Below are 7,948 nucleotides of genomic sequence, written 5' to 3'. Positions count from 1 at the left end.
ATTGGCTGCTGCAGGTCGTGTGGTTATCCAGAGGCGAGCAGAGGGAAGCAGTTTCCCCCTGATGAGGTTTGTCAGCAGCACATCCACTGAGGTGGACTCTGTAACATCAGTCAGGATCTCATTGTTGTGGAAGTCCAGAGGAAGTCGACACTCATCCAGACCGTCAAAGATGAACAGAACCTGGAGGTGTTGAAAGCTGCAGATTCCTGCTTCTTTGGTTTCAGTGAAGAAGTGATGAACAAGTTCCACCAAACTGTACTTTTTCTCTTTCAGCACATTGAGCTCTCTGAAAGTGAATGGAAATGTGAAGTGGATGTCCTGGTTGGTTTTGCTTTCAGCCCAGTCCAGAGTGAACTTCTGTGTTAAGACAGTTTTCCCAATGCCAGCCACTCCCTTTGTCATCACTGTTCTGATTGGTTCATGTCTTCCAAGTGAGCCTTTAAAGATGTCCCCTTGTCTGATGGTTGTTTCTGTTCTGTCTGGTTTTCTGGATGCTGTTTCAATCCGTCTCACCTCATGTTCATCACTGACCAATGCAGTCCCTCCCTCTGTGATGTAGAGATCTGTGTAGATCTGATTCAGAAGGGCTGAGGTTCTTGCTTTCGCGATCCCCTCAAACACACACTGGAACTTCTTCTTCAGGGTTGATTTCAGTGCCCATTGGCACACAGTGGAGCTGATTCCTAAGTGAACACAAATTAAAAATTCTGTAGAAGGTAAAGGAAATTTGAATGTTGATGAGAAACACCTGACTGTACTTTGTCAGGGTCAATTCTTCGATGAGTTGTCCACGTCAGAGTCATGCTTGTTACAAGGAGATATACCCACATCTGACATGAATACACAGTAACTCCTACTAATTAATTGGTTTGAAATTTGTCTTAAATTTGTCCAAATTTGAAAATGTAAAGCTCCTATGTGGTTTCTGTTTGTTCACTCCGTCATGTTAAAGCTGTTAAAATCCTCTTACTGCTCTGCAGACGGTCAGCCAGCTCCTCCTGCTTCATTCTCCTCAGAAAGTGCAGAGTGATCTTCAGAAATGAGTCTCTGCTGCTCCTCCTCTGATCTTCATCTTCACCCTCCAACACCTCCTCCTCCTCCTCCTGACTCTCTAAGCATTCTGGGTAATCTGGACTCAGAACCTTCTGGATCTTCTTCAGCTCATTCTTCACGAAACTGATGATGTTCTCCTCCAGCAGCTGGAACAAAACATTTAAACTTGTGTTGACAAAAACAGAAGACATCATTGAATAAGGGCTCCCTGGGGTCTTTCTGAGTGGAGTTTGCATGTTCTCCCTGTGTCTGTGTGGGTTCTCTCCGGGTTCTCCAGCTTCCTCCCACAGTCCAAAAACATGCTGAGGTTAATTAGTGATTCTAAATTGTCCATAGGTGTGAATGTGAGTGTGCTTGGTTGTCTGTCTCTCTATGTGGCCCTGTGATGGACTGGTGACCTGTCCAGGGTGTCCCCTGCCTTCACCCGGAGTCAGCTGGGATAGACTCCAGCCCCCCATGACCCTACACAGGATTAAGTATGTGTATAGATAATTGAATAATGTGTGTCAGACTGAATGCCTGCTGGGTGGTGGTGGCTCAGCATTTTGTTCACTAATCAGCTGTTCAGTCCTGGACTCTTTCTCGCCAAGAGTCAAACTGTCACTGGGCAGAACACCAAGCTCACACTGGTCAGATCAGAGCCTTTCTAAATTTTTCTTCCAAACAATCGGTATGTATGTGTGATTGTGAGTAGCATTGTCATGTCAGTTCGATAAAAGTGCTTTAATTTTTATTTTGTGATGGTTGAAGTGAGCAGCAGTTCCTGTAATTTTACATTTACACACCAGAAATATCGCGTCCAGGTCTGTTTGGTGTTGCTGGGTAGAACGTCCACTGTTGAGAAAGCAGACACAAAGAAGCTGACTGTCATAATAAGGTGAAAAGAAGGTGAAAATAAAAATACAGTCTACATTCATTATTAACAACATTTTAAAGGAAGAACTTAAATTAATTAGTATGTAAGTGCTGGATTGTAGTGGCCTTCTGGTCTGTAGAGGCTGTCTTCTTTAGGTGGCATTTTTGGAGGTAGAAAGTCCATCAGAATGATGTCCTACACTTATGTTTGCTGGTCATCAGCTATAGACATAAAGCACTCCACTCTCAGAAAAACATGGGTTTTAAGTGGTTCTTCTTCAGCTTCTTTGGTTCTAAATACCATAAACAATTAAAGAATCTCTTCACCAAGGGGATGGTTCCCTCCAGGTAAAAGCGTCACTTTTCCAATGCCCATAACATGGCCAGACATTCCAGCTCTTTGGCTGAATGTTTTTTCAGCTGCGTTCAGAGTACAACTACCACAAGCCAGGATTTTCTCATTCCCAAGTCCTGCATGCTGAACCAGTACAGCACCAAGGCCTACTTCACTAGCAGCAATCAAAATGGAAAGTTGATGTTTGGATGTCCCAAAACAGGAGGATTCACCAGATGCTTTTTCAAAGTGTCAAAGGCAGTCTGGCATTCAGGTGACCAACAGAACTGAACTGCCTTTCTTTTCAGGGCATTGAGAGGCTCTGCAACTTCGGAGAAATTTGGTACAAAATGACAGTGCCATCCAGCCATGCCCAGAAATTTCTTAAGGGACTTCCTGTTGATGAACAGTTTGAACAGCTTGAGTTTTCTCAGGATCGACCTGAAATCCTTTTTGAAGATGTACGGAAGAATTTACTTTTCTTCACATTTACTGTAAGGCCTGCCTGTCTGACCTCATCCATCATCGCTTGGATGTCCTTGTAAAGGTGCCTCCAGGGGTGGGACTAGATGCTTATATCATCCAGGTACTCAAAGCAAGTGTATCCCTTAAGTTCTCTAAACACCATTTCCATGGGCCTTGTGATTTCCTGGATGGTAGGGCTGGAAAAGGCATCAATGTGAGTCTTGGTATTTGGCTTTTTGTAATCTACACAGAATGTGGGTTTCCCTGTTTCCCTGGGGACATTGACTACCGGTGAGGCCCCTGTTGAAGAAGATAGTTCTGTCACTATGGGCAGCTATGGCTCAGGTGGTAGAGTGGTTTGTCCACTTGTTTTAACATTGGCAGTTTGATCCCTGGTCCCCCTGCGTGAAGAGGCATCCTTTGGCAAGACTCTGAATGCAAAGTTACCCCCGATGGCAGGCAAGCACATTGGCAGCTCTTGGCATGGCAGCTGTCATGTAGGCCGATGAGCCAGAACATGACCACCCCATGCCCAATACAATGATGGTTCATCTTGTGCCACTAAAACAGTCTCTGAGGTCTGGTGTCTATGAGCCCCCTGAAGCAGTCCTGTGATATCAGGCTCCAAGATGTTAGGCTGCAGTTGGAGCTGCCCTGAAGCAGACATGTTGCTCTATATCCCCCAACACCCTGAGGTCCTGGTCTGTCGGATGCTATCAGGAGCTAATCACCACTGCTGTCTGTCAGGATTGTGTTCTTACTCTTCATCAGTGAACTGGCTCTTGTTTTTGAAGACAACAGGTTGATCCATTGAGTGGCCACACTTCATGGAAACACAGCTGGGTTCAGGAGAGTCTGGTGGATGCTGGTAGATCCTGATAGAAACACATCCAAAATGGATATTAAATGAAAGTATTTTATCTCAATGAACCTGTCTGTGGATAATGTATTTATGACAAAGTCTAATCGGATGTTAGAGGTAAAATGATTCAAGACTATTTAAACCCCAAATTTTTAAGGATGTCTGAACAAAAACAACATAACAGAAAAGCATTGTACTTTAGTGGGGGTATAATAAGACAACAAAAAAAACTGAATTACAGCTCTGCAAACCCCAAGCCCAGGGCTGGCTAGTGGGTCAAACATATCAGGAGGGTGCTGGCACAAGTTATTTTTTGTTGTTGTTTGTAATACTGTGCTTACAGTAACAACATTATTAACAAAACAGCCAAGAGGGAAATAAACATACTGTACCCTCGGAATTATCAATCACATTTTTTCCACATTTTAGCGCCTACACTGGTCCACCAGCATCACAGAGTGCAATACAACCAGTTTCTGAACAAAACAAATGTCTTTATGTGAAGGTTGGCATGTGCATAAAGCCTACAGCGTAGAGTAAACCGTATTCACACAGACAAATGTCTCAGTTTAAACTCTCACCAGCATTTGTGAGATCAGTGAAGCTCCTTCTGCTCACTCAGTGAAATTATGATGTCAGCGTTTAAAATTAATAATATCTCTGTGTTTGTGAAAGAAATTCCTCTGTTTGAGTATGAAAGCCTTACCTTTCATCAGAAGAACAATGTCTGTCTCTGAAGACAACATTTTCATATATGGGGAAGTCGCTCGTCACGGAAACGTCACTGAGTTCAGGAGAGTCTGGTGTCTGATAGATCCTGATAGAAACACAAAAATGATCATTTAAAACTTAAGAGAAAGTCATCAATACACAAGTATAGAGCATGTACCTCTATAATATACTTGTAGAATGTATACTGATTAACATAAAGACCCTCTGCCCAATACACTGTTGGTCCTTCTTGTGCCACCAAGACAACTTCAGAGTCCTGAACTCTACTAGACCTCTAAAGGGGCCCTGACGTATCAGGCTCCAAGATATTAGTGTGGAGGTGGAGTTTCCATGGATCAGACATGTTCCATTATATCCTCCACCATCCTGTAGCTGGTTCCTGGTCCATATCCATCCATCCATTATCTATACACCGCTTAATCCTCATTAGGGTCATGGGGGGCTGGAGCCTATCCCAGCTGACTTAGGGCGAAGGCAGGGGACACCCTGGACAGGTCTCCTGGTCTATATACTGGCTGTATATCCAACATGCTCACTACAGAGCTAACAGTTTAGTAAATCCAAATCTCGTCTTCTAGTGTTGTTACGAGATAATCAGCACTATTCACATAATCTCTGAGCATTTAGAAGTTTTTTTTTTCTCACAAGTTATAGACTCTGAGATGTGTTTTCATCAAATCCTTGTGTTTGAGAAAGCAATGCGTTTTCTTGCTTATTCTGTTTTCATATTTCCTTAATGGAATGACGTCTCTCTTTAAAGACAGTAGGTCGCTACATGGAGGGCTCACTCTTCATGGAAACACAGCTTGGTCCAGAAGAGTCTGGTGTCTGATAGATGCTGATAAACACACAAAACTGATTTAAGGTGACAGTCATCAGTGTACGAGTATATATCTATATATGAGCCCCCTGAAGCAGTCCTGTGATATCAGGCTCCAAGACGTGAGGCTGCAGTTGGAGCTGCCCTGAAGCAGACATGTTGCTCTATATCCCCCAACACCCTGAGGTCCTGGTCTGTCAGTTGCAATCAGGAGCTAATCACCACTGCTGTCTGTCAGGATTGTGTTCTTACTCTTCATCAGTTGAATGGCTTTTGTCTTTGAAGACGACAGGTTGATCCATTGAGTGGCCACTCTTCATGGAAACACAGCTGGGTTCAGGAGAGTCAGTCACCTGCTGATGAGTCCTGATAAAAAAAACAAAAAGTGATTAACATTTGAGACCAAGAGTACATCATCTGTGTGATCTTGTTGGATGTTCAAGTACATTTTACAGTAATTAACAGTTAGAGATGTTCATCTGACCTCTGAGCTTTGGTCTGGTTCTCATGTTCCCCCCACAGAGTGGCTTTAGAGGGAGGGACTCCCTCCTCTCTGTCCTCACACTGATCCATAGCAGAGCCACACCTTCACACAAACACAACAACATTCACATCACACGACACAATAATTGTCACTAACATCACTGACATGGTGCAAATATTCAGGACTGACAGAAACCTTGTTGAGGAAAAGAGGGAATGATTTGATGTTATATAATGAACATACCATGTGTGTACATTTATCTGAATTTGTTGCAATGTTCCCAAGAATTGTCAAAAATGTTTGTGGTATTGGTATTGGCACAATACCAATACCACAAACATTTTTGACATCAGTATTTATGTATTTATGACAATTCTGTAGTGACTGTTCGTCCCTTAGTGTTGCATCGCCTGCAAACATTCGTTACAGTCAGAACATTTGGTGTGACAGAACATCCCCAAAATGTTTCATCTTGATGAAAGCATCCAGAGATGTGACATATTTCTACATTTGTTCCACCTGCTGCATTTTTCCCCCTACAACAATCCCCAAGTGTGTTAAAGTCTCCACAGTCTTCGTCTTTGTTTTTTTATCATTAAATTGATGTGTCACAATATGAAATACGTTGAGAAAATCAAGGTCTGTTCTTCATTGTATACAAGTATATGAAATAAAAGTTTAGCTATTTGTTCACAATCACTAGAAGTACGTTTGGAGGAGAGAAGGTGAGGGCCTCAACCCCTGAAAAACACCAAACCTACCATCAAGCATGGCGGTGGCAGTATTATACTCTGGGGCTGTTTTGCTGCCAGTGATACTGACGCTTTACATCAAGTAAAATGTAATAATGAAGAAGGATGTTTATCTCCATATTCTTCTAAGTCATCAGCCAGAAAGTTGGGTCTTCCAACAAGGCAATGACCCCAAACACATATCAAACATGGTGAAGAAATGACTAAATCAAGCGAGAGTTAAGTTTTTTGGTTGCCATCTCTACCTTTGAAAAAACAAGTCTGTGTCAGAAAGCCAGCAATTTTACTTAAATTGCACAAAAGCAATGGTCAAAGATACAACCAGAAGCTTTTTGTGTGCCAAAAATGCCTCATTGGGGTAGAAATGACCAAGAGGCATTTCACCAAATATCAGCATTACTCTATGTATATTTCTGACCCATCAGATGTTGTCATATTTCCAAAAGGCCTGTAATAAATCTATAAAAGACGCATGCGTTTTAATAATTCTGTCGTAAAAAAAAATTTCCAAGATGTAGGCATCATTGGAAATTCAAGACTGCCATGATAAACCTGGTCTTTACAAGTGTATGCAAATTTAGTTCACGACTGTATAGTTGTTTTTTTTTTTAATTACTTTCTTCAAAGTCAGAAGTTTACATACATTTCTTTAGTATTTCATAGAATTGCCTTTAAGCTGTATGGCTTGGGTCAAATGCTTTGGGTTTCCTTCCACAAGCTTACCAAGGATGAACCAGACTTGTGGAGGTCCACAGTTCTAGTGATGGGTCTGACGACACTGAAACCTCGGCGCATGCGCCGAGCAAACAAGGCGAAGCCCCGTGTCGGTGCGCGTATCTCTTTAAGGAAAACCACGTGACCGATACAGTTCCTGTGTCGTTTGGTTGTGAACGCGCCAAATTGTATTTATAAACAGAAAATGTATCGACACGTTTGTGGGTTTTGTTGGATGGAGATAGTTTGTGTTGTTTGCTTTGCATTGGTTTTTGGCTTGTCATCGAAAACTATGGATCAACCAAGGAAGAGGAAGTTTTCTCCCGTGTGGGATCATTTTGATCTTATCACAGAGAATGAGGTAAATTATTATTCCGTTCTCGTTTCCACTATTGATCATTCTTCTGTCGGGTTATTCCAAATTCTTTCTGAAGAATATTTTAATTAGTTTACATGGATTAACTTTTATTTCTATTGTAGGTGAAATGTAGGATTTGCTCCCAGGTGCTGTCTTACTGTAACCGGAGCACTTCCACAATGCTGAGGCATTACCGTGGCCGGCATGAGAAGGAAGAACGAGTTAATACTCCCGTGATCAGCCCTGGTGTTTCCAGAAACCCAGGAGCAGACACAGATCAGGTAAGGAGGGAAAACAGAGGGGGCAGACAGGCTCAGGGAAATCCAGGGGGAGGCGAAGTGGAGACTGGCAGAAACGTGCAAATGTAATGTCTATGATCCGGCGGCTTGTGGTGGAATGAACCGAGTATTTATAGGAGCAGTGGTGACAGTGTGCAGGTGAGTCCGAAGTTGTAGCTGAGGGTGATTGTCCTGATTAGAGCCAAGATGCACAGGGGCAGAGAGGGAGAGGGACAGAGAG

The 7,948-nt window shown here is 42.7% G+C and overlaps 1 protein-coding gene across 1 annotated transcript in view; it reads right to left on the bottom strand.

Annotated features, from left to right (window-relative positions):
* The window catches only part of LOC103368570 (uncharacterized), a gene marked incomplete at its 3' end in the record, with an annotated part of 91,528 nt that overhangs the window by 68,914 nt on the left and 14,666 nt on the right, over positions 1–7,948 (bottom strand). The window lies entirely within an intron of this gene.

This window comes from Stegastes partitus, unplaced genomic scaffold, assembly GCF_000690725.1.
Source record: "Stegastes partitus isolate 25-593 unplaced genomic scaffold, Stegastes_partitus-1.0.2 Scaffold1174, whole genome shotgun sequence".
NCBI lineage: Eukaryota > Metazoa > Chordata > Actinopteri > Pomacentridae > Stegastes > Stegastes partitus.
Note: the sequence above shows the minus strand (reverse complement) of the source record. Positions and strands in the feature narration are given on the sequence as shown.